This window comes from Lissotriton helveticus, chromosome 4_1 (genome assembly GCF_964261635.1).
Source record: "Lissotriton helveticus chromosome 4_1, aLisHel1.1, whole genome shotgun sequence".
Classification (NCBI taxonomy): domain Eukaryota; kingdom Metazoa; phylum Chordata; class Amphibia; order Caudata; family Salamandridae; genus Lissotriton; species Lissotriton helveticus.
This window is the reverse complement of record NC_136063.1, coordinates 695,012,295-695,030,754: the sequence shown is the minus strand read 5'-3', so window position 1 is coordinate 695,030,754 and position 18,460 is coordinate 695,012,295.

Genomic DNA, 18,460 nt, shown 5'->3' with positions numbered 1-18,460 from the left:
AGTTTAATGGCTGTGTGCATCTAGACTGATGACTGATGACGCTGATGTGCACATGTACCCCGCGGTTAGAAAAAAAAATCCCTTGCCTCCTGGCACTGCTGCTATCACTACCTCCTCCACTTTAGCTGCTGTTTGTCACCTCTGGGAGAAATCATGCCTGGGAAAGCAGGTGAGAGGGTATGTCCCTTCTCTCCAGAGGAGCTGGATACTCTGGTTGGAGACTTCCTTCCCCTGTATGGCCAGCTCTATGGCTCACCAGAAGAACAGGTAACTATTTCAAACACATATTTTAACTGTGTTCAACTTTATCCTTCCAATTCCCATTGGCTAGAATGTGCCTCTGAGTCCCAGAGTGAAAATATGCTAGTTGTTTGTTGAATTTGAGTGGTCCTTACTTTGGACAATCATATAATGGATTATGGGGCAGTGTACTTTGTGGAGTGAGCATCAGCATTGTAATGTGTGAGAAGCCGTATATCCTACTTGTTTTACATGCACATATTAATGCACATCTACATTTCATAGTACCTATGATGATTTACCAAAACAGATCATGTTATATATGCAAATCAATGTTTAGGCCTTAGAGCATGAGCTGTGTTTGTATACTGTAAGAAGCAGTCGAGGATGATGTTTGTCATGTGTACAGTCCCACAGATCACTCAGCCCACATCAGGCTTTGCAAAACTGTTGTCTGGGAGCTAGCTATATCTCACAGAACCATAGAACCTTGAGGTCACATATTTTATGGCCAGAAGATTCACTCTCATGTATCGAATTGATGGAAATGTGATGTTCATGTGGGATCAGTATGTACAACCTGCAGAGAGCAAGGCCTGACAATGACTTGTAACCAATCAATCAGAGGGGTAATAAAGCGTGCTACTCACCCATGAGGGTCTCAAGGTGCTGGGGGGGGGGGCGGGGGCGCAGCTCTGGATCAGTTGAAAAGCCAGGTCTTGAGGCTCTTTCTGAAGGTGTGGAGGGTGGGGGAGCGTATGATGTTCACTGGGAGCTCATTCCAGGCTCTGGCTGTGACATAGGAGAAAGCTTTTCATCCTGCTCTGGTTCTGCAGATGTGGGGGGTCTCTGCAAGGGTGAGGTTTCCGAAGTGAAGGTCTCTCTTGGGTACGTGAAAGTAGAATCTCTTGTTGACGTATTTGGGTCCAGTGTTGTGGAGGCATTTATAGGCGTGGGTGAGCAGTTTGAATGTCACTCTCTTCTTGACGGGGAGCCATTGGAGGTTGCGTAGGTGTTGGGTCATGTGTTTGTGCCGAGGGGTTCCGAGGACGAGTCTGGCTGCAGCGTGGATGGTCTGTAGCCTGTGTAGAAGGGTTTTGTTGATTCTGGAGTAGAGAGCTTTGCCGTAGTCCAATCTGCTGTTTATGAGTCCGTGGGTGACGGTTTTTCTGGGCCATGGCCCAAGCTGGGGCAAAGTTACTGCTGCAAAACAACTGATTCACAGAGTAATCTCCCCATAGACCTGCAGATCGATGGATGTTCCCAAAATGAGTTTTATTAGGCAATGGTAGCCATGTTTGCTCGTGCATTTACTTTATTTTAAATGGTGACGGAGGTAACCCTCTGCCCTGATACTGCTTTCCACTGACCCACATTGTCAATGAGAGTTTTTGACTTATGACAGTCCCCTTACTCCCACAGGTCTGTTGTCACTTTTCCATAAGTCATGTTTCCACTGTACAGGCCTCTTGCACATCTGACACATTACTAATGTAGATAGTTGGTTACTTCAGAAGAGATTTTGAAATGTTATTCAACAGTTTTGTTACATTCAATCCAATGAAACAACAAATACAATAGTATGTTGAATGCATCCCTGTTACAGTGGCACATATGGCAAAAGGTATGTCCTGGGATGGCAGTACATATCATACAAACTCAAATTGGTGTAGTATGGTGTCCGATTAAATAGTCCACATATCCACACATCCCCAGAGAGAAATCTCTCAGTGACACACATGCCAGGACTTACTTTGTGACCTAAGTTTCAGGATGTAGTCTATACTATGGTACCAGGCTCTATGGACTGTATTCATCAAGTCACTGGGCCTGGCTGTAAAGGTGTCTGTACAGTCATGCACAACTCTTTTACTCTTCAGAGGGTCTCAATGGTGTGTTGTGTGTCATAGTACCTCACATCACAGTACATGTAGAATGGGCCCTGGCCTACATGATGGTAATGGGCTGGCTCAGTCAGTATATGCCATGACCAGGGTTGAGGATGTCAGTAGAAGACCATATATGTGGAAATTCAGGCTTTGGTAGTGCTTAGCAGATGAAATTTACACATGTATGGTGTTGTCTATTGTTGATTGCTTGTGCTAGCAGTCAACAAAATGTGTATCAAACAGATAAGCTAAAACTTGCAGTTACAATCTGTTTCGCCATCTATTGCAGCCATACAGGTCAATGCTTATTAGAAGAAAGACCTTTGGAGAGCTATCACCTGAAAGGTGTGAACCCTGGCGTCTTTAACTGGCGGGGCGTTCATTGCAGGAAGAGGTGGGAGGACCTGAGGTGTTGTACTAGACAGATCATGGAGGTCCAGGTTGGGAAGTCCACCAAATGTGGATGGGGTCTGCTCTGGACCCTGACCCGCCTAATGGCCTGCATACTTGCAGTTCCTCCCCAGAGCTTGATGGGCAGTGAAGATTCCAATAGCAGCTGCTAGGGGTTGAGTCCTGGCCAGAGTCATACATGTTACATTGCCAACTTTGTGTGTTACAGGCAGGCATTTCCCCATCAGTTTATTTTGGAAGTGAACCATGTACGACACACAAGATGAGTCATTGTTTGTGTAGGTCTGGTAGCAGATGCATGCTGCTGTGCCTATTGTCTTTATGACCAGGAACACAGCAGAATCCAGGCCACCTGACTGAATGAAGTGAGAAATCATCTCATGTTCTTAGTTGTTCTGGGTGACAATTGTACCACACAGGCCACTTGTCTACATTGGGTAAGGAGTGATGTCCCCTTACTACTTTCACCCATGTGATGGTGGCCCTATTTCACATGACTTGGTATGCAGTGCACTGTACAACACTTCCCATTGGTAAGTTGTGTTTCAACAGTAACATGAGTGTGCAAACATCACTTGTGCCATCAGCATTAGTGCCTACATGTCACCCAATGTGTATTTGCCTGTTGTTAGTTCATCAACAATAGTGTTTCAAAAAGTAATTCATTGATGGTTGACATGCACCAGGGAGTGAGATATAGAACTGTAGAGAGCTTATGTGAGTGTCTACACTCATCCTTACAAGGCAATCTGAGTTTGCAATAACAAAGTGTGCTGTGATGTGCCATCTGAATTGGGACTGTAATGTTCCCACATCTTCATGTCATAGATATTTGCCGACAACCAACAACCTTCATAGGTGTAGGAATAAAATCTATGAATGGCATTATCACCTTTACCAATCCGGATCGGGGATGTTCACATCGCTATATCTTGTGCTGTGGGAAATTGGAATATCTATCTTCCAAAGCTTTGGACCTCAAAGTTTCAAGGCAACTGTCTAAGGTCCATGTGATACATAGCTACACTACTTCAGTACAGCTTTCATTAGACTTTTCAAGTAATGGACATATGATGAAGTTTGGACTCAAAAGTCTCATCAGTGTACATTGTGCATTTGCATGCAACATGATTTCTGCAACAACATATACTGATGAAATATTAGTCTTTTAGTTGAGCTTCATTGTAGCATGATGTGTCATGAGGCAAAGGGAGACCTGTTGAAATTTCAGCAATGTAAATGTAAACATTGTAGCCATCCTATTTGGTAACATAATTTTACTATGGTATACTACAAGTGCCCAAGTATGCAAGGTGAACAGTTATTCTTGTATGGAAACTGATGGAGTGCAGACAAGTCCATCAATGCATTTGGGGCTGTCTGGAGTTTTGGCATGAGTAGAGCCAACTGTTTGCAGGTTATGTACCACGCATGCATGTGCTCATGCTAAAATTAAAGCCTATAAAGTTAATCATAATGCTGGTGTGATATGTGCACTAAATAAATATTTCTGTTGATTTTTGGGGTCAGATGTGGATAAGCAGTTGCAATAAACCCATGTTAGATGTCATTTCAGATTCACCCAGAGCAGGTGAAGGAGAAGGTGCCAATGTCATTCGAGACACAGCTGATCGCAGTAGTTCCGGACTTGACACCTTAGACACGTAGGGACCCAGTGTCTAGGAAACTGTGAGGTGTGCCATGGAGGACAGCATTTCATCATCAAAGTCGTCCTCTGGTGGACACTCCCAAGTGGTGGCAGACCCCACAGGAGTAGTACCACCTTTATCCTTGTCCTCCATTCCAAGTTCAAGTCCCACCTTCCCTGTTGTCCCCAAAACAGTTTTCCTGTCTCCTTCACCCCAGGCACCGAAGCCCCTATTCCCGTTACCACAGTTGCCCTGAGTGAGGGGGCATCTCTGTGGATCACACTGCACTCCTGAGTTCCATCCAGGGACAAGGCCACCATCTGACCCAGATGGAGGCCTACCTGGAAGTCATTCACAGTGCAAAGTCTGGGCTACAGAGGTCTTTTCTGGCTCTGACCTCCTCCTCCTTCAAAGCAGTCCTCTACCCATCCCAACCTGCCACCCCACCTCCTGCCCTTTTCACATCACAATTCCCTGTTCCCACGACTGTCCCAAGCACACAGGCACATCCGTATGCACACATTTCGTCAGACCCAAGCACCACACACAACCAAAAACCACACATAAAAACAGAGGCATGCAACCAGTAAACAGACGCACACACCACTCACTACCCCACCATACCCATTGTGGTATATAAATAAATAATACCGGATCTAGGTTTTACTGGACATAGTAATAACAGATAGCTCAATAAATAAGAGTCAAGATTCGAGGTAGTAGGAGTTTGCAGGTTTAATACAGCATAAAGGACAGGAACAGGACAACCTGCACAGGAATAGGATGGCAGAGCCCGGCAGCTGCCGGGGCTGGATCTGGGATGAGCGCGCTAACTTTAATAACAGTACACAAGCATATATACTAAAACAGTTGCATTACAATACATACGATAGGCGGAGCAGTGGGTGTGGTCAATAGCAGTCGCGAAAGATAAGGGTGAAAGTAGGTGTAACAGGAGGCGTATACATAGACATGTGATGTAAACGTAACAGAATATGTCATAAATGGGGCGGAAACATGGAGGGGGCTACCTAAGGAGCCGGGACCTCTAACCTAATGGTGCGCGCAAACGGACAATGACGTGTTACTAGGAGAAGCTGGGGGCTATGAACTCTGTGCTAGGAGCAGAGACTGAAGTCTGGAGAGTCAGGGCGACATGTACCTAAACCCTATCTAGTATCTAATGTTTAGAGAACATGTTGATAGAATCCAAAAGTTATCGGGGTAAAGGCTAACAGACTCTAAGACTGGTGCATGCATTATTCTACATGTAGTGCGTGATGAAGAATATTAAATGACCATAAATACAGTATTTCTCTTGCATGGAGACGTAAAGGCTAGACAATGACGGAAATTATTGATGCGATTCAGTAGCTTAGGAATGCAGAGAAGGAGGGCTGGACTGATAACTAGAATCATAACATACTCTTGGCAGACTAGCAGGCAGAGCCAGGCCGAGCCGGGCACTGTGAGGCAGGAAGTAAGTGAAGGGTCAGGAACACAGGTGGGGGCTGTATCGCTCCTCAGCGAGGATTCAGGAGACAGGAGCTGAATCTGGTGTCCAGGCCCTTTTGAGGCCTAGAAACGGGGACTTTACAATGAAATAACGTGCACACTGGGAAACGTGGCAACGTAACTTTACATAGGCCTAATACTCGTAGCTTTCACGAGAACTGGAAACTGGCATACTAGGGATGGACACAACTGTAATTGCGTCTTTAATCGATCATGGGGAATACATATGCATATTAATCATGCACACATAACATAAGATGGGGGACACGTAGGGACACAGAACATGGCAAAATTTACTTTTCCACATTCCCTCCTTGTCACTACGTTTCCATCAGGAAACATCAATATTCATGATACCATCTATCATTTCATACAGTATCATTTGCTCGTCTCGAATTTTCTTGGAACGGGATTTAGAACGGGACTTGGGGCTAGGAATACAAGAGGTAGCACAAATGCCACAAATCGCAGGGCCACATTGTATACAGAGGCAGCAACTGAATATGATCGCTACTGCAATACCCAGAAATGACAATACTTTCCATCCCCAGGCGGAAATTATATTCCAGAACCAACCGGACCATGTCCAGGTGCCTGGATCTTGGTGTAACATATGGGCAATTTTATGGAGTCTGGTTATAGCTGAATAAACAGACGGCGCGTTATTTGGAATGAAAATGCAGCAACTAGATCCGATGACTCTACATGCCCCGCCCCTATCGGCCAGTATGACGTCAAGGATGAGACGATTCTGGAGCACGACAATTCTCATAAAGGATTGCTCTTCGGTTAAGTTACCTAGAGCAGAAGTAGTCTCAATCACTACTGCTTCAAGGGTTCTGGTTAATCTACGTATCAGTTTACTATTCACGACAGTACCTAAATAGGGGAAGACACCTTTATTGATATCTATATATTGTTCTAGAGCAGTTTCAGTATAATCGACAATCGGGAGGTCTCTTTTGTGTCTAGTATGTACTAGGTGGGAATTCCTATGATAGTCAGGTGGGGCTAGAAAAACTGGTGGCAGTAGGAAGGCAATGTAACAGGTTCCCTCCCAATCGAGGGGCAGACGAACATATGCGGTCTGGCCACAAACAAAATAAGAATGACGTGAAGCTTTGAAAATAGATTTCCCACTGTCACTATACTTGACAATAGTAGCACAATCACTATGGCCTACATGTACGGAACCATTCTTTCGGACACATAATTCACCTTTGACTGGTAATACTGACATAGCAGGTAAGTCTGGAGTAGTATCAGACTGAACATTCAGGACCATGAAATTCGAAGAATAATTACCCAAATTGTAAACTTCATTTTCTAGATCTAACCCTGTTCTGTGGGGAAGACCTTGCTTGTCTGGAAAACATGTACTGTTAAGAAAAGACATATCTGTTAAGGATGACGTTAACGTGGACCATGCTCCACACGAACCGTTATGTGAAAATGGATAAGGAAAGAGTGGCAGAACTCCCTTCGGTGTCTGGAAAGGGGGGAGTCGACCACACACCCAACAATTAGTGGCATTGCTGGTCTGGTGTGAATAATGTAACATGCGGATAAAGGAATTATTACGCATAGCAAGACGATATGAGAGTTCATGAGAAGGCAGATCACTAAACGTGTGTTCTACTGTAGCAATAGAAGACTTATTTACATGAGAAACTGGAAAACACAAATAAAATGCATAACCTGTGCAGGTAAACATGAGGCTGAAAAACAATATAAAACTTAGAAAAACGATACATCGGATTGAGTTTTGACTAACTCTCTCACTATGGGGGTCTATTTTATACATGTCAGAAACCGGTCTAACCGTTTCACCTAGGGGAGGACTTAGACAATCAAACTGGCTGACTTATTTTACTAGACCTTAATTTTTTCTTATACTCCTGTTGCGGAGTTTTCTCTAACAGGGAGGGATTTGTATCATAGTCTTTTGCGGGACAGTCCTTAAGAATAGTACTTTGGCAGTCCTTCAAATCCTCTGAAATGTTCTTTGAAACAGGCTTCAATCCATAAAACTTCTTCACATGTGACAGGTGGACCCAGCCCTTCCTGCCTTCCAGCTTGACGGCAGTACGGGTGGCCAGGAGGACCTGTCGGGGTTCCTTCCAGCGAGGCTCCAGCGGACTTGAACGATCAAAGTTCCTGACAAGAACCAAACATCCAGGAACGATGTCATGCGGTGCCACCTCGGTATTGTCTGGAAATGCGGCGGCAACCTGTGAACGACAAGAGTGTAGGGCAGACATCAAGGAAGCTAGGTAATCTGTCAGCATATTACTTGAAACATCGGTAATACTTCGAGGTCTAGGTGTACCCCACATATTAGGGGGGCGGCCGAATACGACCTCATACGGGGACAGACCTGATCTGGAATGTGCGACCATGCGCATATAAAACAAAGCGACTGGCAGAGCTACTAGCCAGTCCACACCTTTCTCTTTACATATTTTAGCAATGCGGATTTTCAGGGTCTGGTTATGTCTCTCTACGAGACCGGCTGCTTCAGGATGGCGTACACAATGGAACTTCCACTGGTACCCTAACAAAAGGGAAACATGTTTCATGAGCTCAGATGAGAATGGCTGGCCGTTATCAGAATATACGACTCTAGGGAGTCCATAACGGGGGAAGAACTCACGAACCAACTGCTTGGCAGTGGTCGCGGCTGTGTAATCTGGGACTGGATATGCCTCTGTCCATCTGGACAAAGCGCATACAACTACAAGGACATACTTGAAACCTCGACATCGCTCCATCTGAATATAATCCATCTGGAGGACTTCAAAAGGGTGGTCAGGGGGCTGGAATCCACCTTGTTCCACCGGGACACTTTTACCTGGATTAAACTGGCAACATATCATACAAGTACGGACTTTCTGCTTGGCTGCAGCTCGTAAATGCTTGTTGAACCAAATGTTCTGGATACTGTCTAACATAGCTTTTTCTCCTAAATGTGCTGGACTATGTGCGGTATTGATAATGACTTGAACCATAGAGTCGGGGAGAAACCATGTGGCTCTTCCCTTCGTTACCCATCCCTGATCTGTCTGGACCCCTCCTTGTTCGGACCATTTCTTGATTTCATCGGGAGTAGCATGTAACTGGATATCTATGACATCTTGAGTAGGGTCCTTAACTGTCATACAGGTAGTCGGATCTGGAGTATGTGTCTGTGTCGGATTAACTGAAATGTCTGGAGTCTGTGCTGTAAGCTTGGCTGTGCGATCTGCTAGATCGTTACCTTGAGAAATAATGTCAGTAACTTTCGTATGTGCTTTGCATTTCATGATAGCAATAGATGTCGGTAAATGTATGGCATCTAACAGAGCTTGAATAAGGAGACCATGCTGAATCTTGGTTCCATGAGAGGTCATGAAACCTCTCTCCTGCCAGAGTACTCCAAAATCGTGTACGACTCCGAATGCGTAGCGTGAATCTGTATAAACATTAACTTTCAGGTTCTTAGCGTGTATGCAGGCTTGTGTCAGAGCAACTAGCTCTGCTGCTTGGGCAGACAGGGTGTCAATACGGTGTGTTTCTATAACTTCAGTGTCAGTAGTCACTGCATACGCGGCTACTAGTTCTCCTGTACTTGTTCTCATACATGAACCATCCACATAAAGTGTCAGGTCGGGATCTGGAAATGGAATATCTGTCAGATCTTGTCTTGGCTTAGTCATAATATTAACTACTTCCACACAGTCGTGTGTGGCAGGATTCAAATTAACTGACGGTAACAGTGTAGCAGGATTTAAAACGTTGCAGCGTCTGATTTCTATGTGTGGCTGGAACAGTGTCAGTTCATAACCTGTTAAACGTGCAATTGTCAAGTGCTGAGTTTGTGTTCGGTTTAATAGAACTTCCACGGAGTGTGGAACTTGTACTGTCAAGGAATGTCCTAATACTATGGAATCACTTTGTCTGATAGCTAGTGCTGTGGCTGCAACTGACTTGAGGCACGCAGGCAAAGCCTGGGCTACAGGATCTAGTGTGCTCGAAAAATAAGCACAGGGCTTGTATTGTCCTGCTTGATCTTGTGTGAGAACAGATAATGCTGTACCATCACGTTCTGTGACAAAAAGTGTAAAAGGCTTACTGTAGTTCGGTGTAGCTAGAACTGGAGCTTGGCATAAAGCTTTCTTTAGCTCATTGAAACTAAGTGTATGTTCAGATGTCCAAGGGAGGACAGTCGATACGGCTGCCTCCTGTGTCGTTAACTGTATCAGTGGCTTAGCTAGAAATGCATACTGAGGAATCCATTGTCTACAATAAGAAGTAAGGCCGATAAAAGCACGTACCTCCTTCTGTGTCTTGGGCTGAGGAAGACTCACTATTAACTGAATACGGTCTGGTGTCAACTGCCTACCCCACTTGGACAGTAAGTGGCCTAAATAGATCACTTGCTGGACACAGAATTGAAGCTTCGAAGGGGACACCTTGTGCCCCATCTCTGCTAAGAAGTACAAGACTGTAAGAGATGCTCGCTCGCAAGCACGTTCAGAACGGGCTGTGATCAGTAGATCATCGACATACTGGAGCAGGGCAGTGTCAGTTGGCATGTGAATGTTGTCTAGTTGTCTCTTAAGTGCTTGACTGTAAATACTAGGACTTTCTGTGAAACCTTGAGGAGCTCGTGTAAACATATAGCTCCTTCCATTTAAACAAAATCCGAAAAGAAACTGGCTGTCTGGATGAATGGGGACACTGAAAAACGCGTTCTTGAGGTCTATGACTGAAAAAAATGAGGCTTCGGAATCAATGGCTGTCAATAGGGAAGAAATATCTGGGACAACTGGGTACTGGGGAATAATACATTTATTGAGTTCTCGTAGGTCAATCACTAATCGATATACTGGGGGTGCATTTGGATCAGTACGTTTCATGACTGGAATGATCGGAGAATTACATACATTGGAGTCAGTTTCTACAACTACTCCTTGAGCGATGAGCTCGTCAATAATTTTGGATAAGGCTGTTACAGCCTCAGGTGGCAATCTGTACTGCCTGATTCGTGGTAACACTACACCTGGCTTGAGAGTCACACGATGGGGTGTGATTTGCATATAACCTACATCAGTTGGACCTTGCGCCCATAAATGCTGTGGAACATTGGACAATCTCGGATCAAAATCTCGTAATACATAGTGACCCTTGAAGTCACGTAGAAACAGTCGTATTCCCTCTGGGGAACAACATATGACTGCACCTAATTCTTTCAGTGTTTTAATACCTAACAAATTTTCTGGACATGACTTAGTAAGTAATAGATCAGTAGTGCGGGACAATGGACCTACTTCTAGAGTAACTGGCTTAGATATCTCGTTTACAATAGGCTTTCCTGAAAATCCAAGGGAAACATTTCTAGAGCCTGAGAGCGGAGCCCCTGGAACTTCGGCGTGACTGATGGTGGTCCTACTTGCCCCTGTATCAATCAAAAACTTTCTGTCTTTCCCTAGTACTTGACTATGAACATAGGGACCTTCTTGATCTACAGGAATCTCGATGAGAGGCAAGCCTACCTCCCTCTCTAGGCTGTTTCATGAATATGGCTGATACTCTGGATACTCGGACTGTGCATGCTGGTACATCTGCTGTGTAACATGCTGTGTTGCAGCAATAGGCTGCGGTGCTGGAACTGTCTGTTGTGCATTCTGTGGCTGAGAAATCTGTGAAACTTGTTCTTGTCTAGGCGGACGTGGTCTTTCTTTAGTCTTACCAGTGGCTATATTGTGTTTCAGAACTGCACACTCGTTTATAAAATGACCTGGCTGTTTACAATAATTGCATGTCCCTTTAACGGGAGCTGCAGGATGACTGGCTTGATTCGTACCCCTCTTCTGACTGTCTTGAGGAACAGATTGTGCAACTAGTACTTTCATTTTCGTGTCTTTCATACGTTTTCTTTCATGATCTTGCTCTTCTCTGATTCTATTCTGGTGATACTGAAGCATCTGTAACATTTGGGACGGGGTATTAGCTTGCCAGGTACTTTCGACTTTCAAAACTCGATTCTTAACTTGTGGACTTGAATTCTCGACTAATTTAGTAACAAAAAGATGAGGGTATGACTCGCTACTTGTCTTGAGGCCACTGTTTATAATAAAACATTTTTCAAATCTAGAATAAAAATCACTAGTGTCTTCGTCTTGTTTCTGTTTACAGGCTGAGATTGCATCCCAGTCTTCCTTTTTAGTGGCTAATAATCTGGGCAAAACTTGTATTAACAGTTCAGGTAATTCTTTACATTTCTCTCCAAGACCGGTACCTGGTACTCGTATCTTATCTTCAGCTTCTAGAACTGCCCAATCGATCTTTTTCTCTCCCACCTCCCATTCTTTTTCCTTGAGTTTTTCGTATACCCCTGCGGGCAACAGGACCTTTAGCATTTTAATAATATCTGGATACGTGTATTCTCCCATACGGAGCATATCTTTTAACTCTCGGTGGAACCCTGCTGGATCTTTGTCGTGACAAGGAACTAATTTCTTCATTTCTAAGAGTTCCATCTTTGTAATCGGGGTGTAAACAAATACTCGTTGCATTTCACCATCTGTTGTCCTGACTGGGTGTACTTCTCGTAACGGGTTCTGTCTATCTATGTAAAACGGTTTACTTTCTGGAGGTGAGACATGAACAAAATGCGGGTTCAGAAACGTTCTATATTTGTGACGCTGTTCTAGAATGACACTAATTAAATCGGTACCTAAACCTTTCCATCTATACTGGAGTAACTCGTTCAGGACATCATGTAACGGACCTGGATCAGAGTGTTGACCCTCATACAATGTAATGAGGTGCTGGATCATATACATACCCACCAGTCGCTGCTCGGCTGGGGGCAATTTCAGAAACATTTGTGCCACTATTTCGTCTGGAGAAGTGGTAGAATCAGTAATCCATCGGACTGCTGATCGGACTAGTTCTTGTTCATGCATAGTACTTAATTCACTATAACCGATTCGTGACTTTAGAATATGATCGGTAGCTTGAAATACTTGTTCCAGAGAACCTTGTTCTGGTGCTGGATGATGAAAAACTGACTTGTGTTCTAGGCGTAAATGGCGGTCTGGAAATCTAGACTTACCTACATACGCTATTCTGGCGGGATTCTCGTCCTCTACCTCTTCCGTAGAAGAGTCATTCTCTTTCTCGCTTACTTGTGCTGCTTTACGTTGTTCGTGTAACTTTATTATTTCCTTACGAATTCTCTTGTACATACTCTCTATACTACTGATAGTTCTGTGTTTACCCTCGGCTATATTATCACTCCACCTTGTCAGGATTCTCATTTCGGCCGGATCTTTGGTCGGATTATCTTGTTCCCTTATTAAACAATTAATCAGAAACTTTAATAGCATGAGCTGGATTTCAGCTTTCCTTTGAGACATGGCTTCACCAATACTTTCCGGATCATCCCCTGTGCGGATGAAACGATATATTCTGTCTAGATCTTCTTTCATATTCGGTAGGGTGTCCAAATACCCGGTCACCCGTCTTACACGGATGGAATATATAACTGTGCTATCATCACCTGCGACTGGATCATAGCGGCATTCAGTAAGAGCTCGTCGGATATCTGCAACGGACTTATATTTGGGCGTACGCTGTAACGCACATTCATGTAACTCGACTAACGTTAAACGTTGGTGTGGTGGCGGGGTACCAGGAGGACCTCCTCCTGCGGCCCCTAAACTGGAATCATCGACTGATACTCTTCGTGCTGGCAGAGTGGGAAATTGTAATGTAGGCTGGACCGGGGGTACCGTAACAGGTACTCCGGTGTCTGGAGGAGCAGGAATGGCATGATTTACAGGGACTGGCGGAACAGGATTTGTATATTCCGGGACTGTGTCGTCCAAATAGGACGAAATGAAAATATCAGCTGCGGTCGGTTTGTGACGTAGCTTGGTCGGAACTAAGGGTGGCGGAAAATTACTGGATGCCTCCGGGGTCGCTTTTGGCAAGCCCTCGGCAAGAAGAGGATACATACCCTTAATGAGGGCATTTCTCTGTCTGTCTGACTGTTCGGTTTTAACTCGTTCACCTATCTCGATTAGTTCCCTTTCTTGGGCTCGTTCTAAGGATTCTCTACTTAATTCTGACTTTCTGATTTCTTTTTCGGTTCTTTTATGAGATTCTTTGCGCCATAACTCGATGGCATCTTTCTGTGACTGTCTGGCTTTCTTTTTCCATAATGCTTCTTCTACTCGCATAATGCACTCGGCATCCCATGTACCCGATACGGGCCATCTATACTTTTCTTCTAACTGTTTGGTATACTCTACCCATAAATCTAGATATAATATGGCACTTATGCCATGCTTCTGATACATAAAATGACCTGGACTGTCCCTAGGCGGGACAGGAACTGCTTCTTCTAACAGACCTTTTCTAGTTCTTAACTGACGTAGTCTGGAAAATAACGGCATGACTGAACTGTAATCTGGACACAATACAATACACAATAAACACGATAATTACACCGCTCTCATACCACGACATTAAAATACATGAAGAACATTTAAAATAACAGTTCGGACAGAATACTACCTGGAATACGGAAAACAGAATACATGAATCTTCTTGAGAACTGAACTGACTAGAACAGAGACTAGATGTACTGCTGAAACAGTACGAAACTTACCGGTCTCATAAAGAGACACGTCAGGACCCGCATCCACCGGAGTGGACACTTCGTTTTGGGATCTGTGTACCACCAAACCCCACGGACCAGAGACAATTAGATTGACCCTGTCTAGATACTCCCCAGCAACGGTACTCACCGGGCAGCAAGAACGGAAGGCCTCGGACTGGACTGGACTGCTTCGACGCCGGACGGACACACTTCGGACTTCTGTTACGGGTGGGCCTCCGGATACCTCGGACCTTGGACTCTCGGCTTGGGCTCTGGTCGGGACTCGCCGCGTTCCTCCACCGCCTCGTCTGGATGCTGGACCGCAACCTCCGTCTCCTCCGTGGGCCTGAGGGATACTTGAAGCAGAAATATCTGCACGTGGCCGGTATGGTTCCGTCACGGCTGCAGAGGGTCAGGGGGCATACGTGGCTTCACCGGCGCGTGGGGAAAGGGCAAGTCCCTATTCGGGCGCCATTATGTGGTATATAAATAAATAATACCGGATCTAGGTTTTACTGGACATAGTAATAACAGATAGCTCAATAAATAAGAGTCAAGATTCGAGGTAGTAGGAGTTTGCAGGTTTAATACAGCATAAAGGACAGGAACAGGACAACCTGCACAGGAATAGGATGGCAGAGCCCGGCAGCTGCCGGGGCTGGATCTGGGATGAGCGCGCTAACTTTAATAACAGTACACAAGCATATATACTAAAACAGTTGCATTACAATACATACGATAGGCGGAGCAGTGGGTGTGGTCAATAGCAGTCGCGAAAGATAAGGGTGAAAGTAGGTGTAACAGGAGGCGTATACATAGACATGTGATGTAAACGTAACAGAATATGTCATAAATGGGGCGGAAACATGGAGGGGGCTACCTAAGGAGCCGGGACCTCTAACCTAATGGTGCGCGCAAACGGACAATGACGTGTTACTAGGAGAAGCTGGGGGCTATGAACTCTGTGCTAGGAGCAGAGACTGAAGTCTGGAGAGTCAGGGCGACATGTACCTAAACCCTATCTAGTATCTAATGTTTAGAGAACATGTTGATAGAATCCAAAAGTTATCGGGGTAAAGGCTAACAGACTCTAAGACTGGTGCATGCATTATTCTACATGTAGTGCGTGATGAAGAATATTAAATGACCATAAATACAGTATTTCTCTTGCATGGAGACGTAAAGGCTAGACAATGACGGAAATTATTGATGCGATTCAGTAGCTTAGGAATGCAGAGAAGGAGGGCTGGACTGATAACTAGAATCATAACATACTCTTGGCAGACTAGCAGGCAGAGCCAGGCCGAGCCGGGCACTGTGAGGCAGGAAGTAAGTGAAGGGTCAGGAACACAGGTGGGGGCTGTATCGCTCCTCAGCGAGGATTCAGGAGACAGGAGCTGAATCTGGTGTCCAGGCCCTTTTGAGGCCTAGAAACGGGGACTTTACAATGAAATAACGTGCACACTGGGAAACGTGGCAACGTAACTTTACATAGGCCTAATACTCGTAGCTTTCACGAGAACTGGAAACTGGCATACTAGGGATGGACACAACTGTAATTGCGTCTTTAATCGATCATGGGGAATACATATGCATATTAATCATGCACACATAACATAAGATAGGGGACACGTAGGCACACAGAACATGGCAAAATTTACTTTTCCACACCATACCTCCACACGCCACACCAACACCCATAGACTACCACAAATACTCCTACATAATACCCATACCCCAGACACCAAACAAATACAGACAGACCCCTCCACAACACTCATACCCACAGATACCACACCAACACACACAGACCACTCCACAACACCTAGCATTTATGCAGACAGTACAACAACAGCAAAAACAACAGTTGATGGACAGAATGCAGAACAATGTCATACATTCACCCCAGTACAGAGAGCTGGGCCTGAATCCATCATTTTTTTGCTCACTATGCTATTCCAGTTTGAACCCAGCCATATGCAAATTAGTCTTGACCCTGTGCCTCATGGGAACACACCAGCCCGAACGGACTCATGGGAACAGTCCAGCCCGAACTGCCAAGGCAGGTCCTCTCTGGACTGGAAACAAGCATCCTAGGACCGGTTTCAGGATTTCACCCCTCTTCAGCCAGGATAGCTTGATTCCAGTGGCATGGAGAGCACAGGACCCATGCCTGGGCATACCCTTCCCACTCGGGGTGACAAATGCAAAAACAACAGTTGATGGACATAATGCAGAACAATGCCATACATTCACCTCAGTCCAGAGATCTGGGCCTAAATCCATCGTTTTTTTTGCTCACCATGCCGTTTCACTTTGAACCCAGACATACGCAAATCAGTCTTGACCCTTTGCCTCATGGGAACACTCCAGCCCGAACTGCCAAGCCAGGTCCTCCCTGGACTGGAAACAAGCATCCTAGGACCGGTTTCAGGGTTTCACCCCTCTTCAGTCAGGATAGCTTGATTCCAGTGGCATGGAGAGCACGGAACCCATGTCTGGGCATACCTGTCCCACTCAAGGAGACAAATGCAAAACAACAGTTGATGGACAGAATGCAGAACAATGTCATACATTCACCCCAGTACAGAGATCTGAGCCTAAATCCATTGTTTTTTTGCTCACCAAGCCATTCCAGTTTCAACCTAGCCATATGCAAATCAGTCTTGATCCTGTGCCTCATGGGAACAGTACAGCCCGAACTGCCAAGCCAGGTCTTCCCTGGACTGGAAATAAGCATCCTATGACCACCCCTTAAAGTCTGACATCAACCTGTCAACTAATGGCTGGATGTTCAATTTCCTGCACTCCCAGGTATCGGAATCTGCTTTTTGGAGTTTGAAATTCCGATGCCCAGCCCCAGTGTTTGGGGGTAGGAAATGGCCACAAAGATCTCTGATTTGATTATGCTGGCATAAAGACAGCATGTTTATATAAAGATCCTAAGGATCTGAAGTGTTTGTGTGCTGTCTACTCAGGATCCAGCAGAAAGATCAAAACATCATCTGCGTATAAGGCAACTCTATCTGAGGTATTGCCATTCCATTTGAACCCCCTTACTTGCACATCTATACAGAGCCACTCTGCTAAGGGATCTATAGCTATGGAAAAGAGGAATGGTGTGAGCAGACATCCTTGTCTAGTCCTCCTCTCGATGGGGAAGGGTGCTGATTTTTTGCTACCTACATGTACATAGGTATATAGGCCTGTGTACAGCAGTCAGATGTATTTAATGAATTTGGGCCCAAACTTCAGGCGTTAGAGCAAGGCAAATAGATACACCAACCCTACGGAGTCAAAGGCTTTTCCCAAGTCAGCTAAACGGGCCGCTGCCGACTGGTTCAGTCTCTCTGCCAGTGCCAGAGCATTGTGTAGCCTTCAGATATTTTGGTTGCCAGGCAGGCATAAAGACAGTCTGCTAAACGCGGATCAATTCAGGAAATACCCCCAGCAGGCGATGAGCCAGTGCTTAAGTGGTGATCTTCACTTCAGTGTCAAGGAGGGAGAGGGGGTGGTGGAAGCCCAATGTTCCGCGGCTTTTCCTGACTTGGGGATCATCACTATTTTTTACAATGCAGAAGGCGGGCAGTGTTTCCATCCTGGTTGCTTCCTCCACTACCCTTTCCAGGTGCTCACTCATCTTAAGCATGAAGGGTTTAAAGAATTCCATTGAGACTTCATGAGGGCCTGAGTCTTTACGGTGGCCCAAACCCGCTGAGAGCTCTCCTGCTGTGAGGTCAGCTTCTAAAGAGTGTTGTTTAGTCAAGGACAGGGTCTGAAGTGGCACATCCTTCACAAATATGTTTATCATGGACAGTGTTAGTGTATCATGTTTAGCATATAAGGGCTGTGTAGTACTGCACAAGGTAATTAGCAATTTGCCGGTCTCCAGTAACGTGGGAGCCATCTGTGGCAGTGAGATATATAATTGATATGTGATGCTGTATGTTGTCACATAGACAGTGGAGTATCCTGCTAAATTTGTCTCCCCACTGATGTGCCCATGATTGTGAGGCAAACCATATTTTCCTGACCTCTTCTAGGACTTTGTGTCAGAGGGTGAGTTGGATGTGGGCTACATTCCTATTTAGTATTGGGTCTGGATT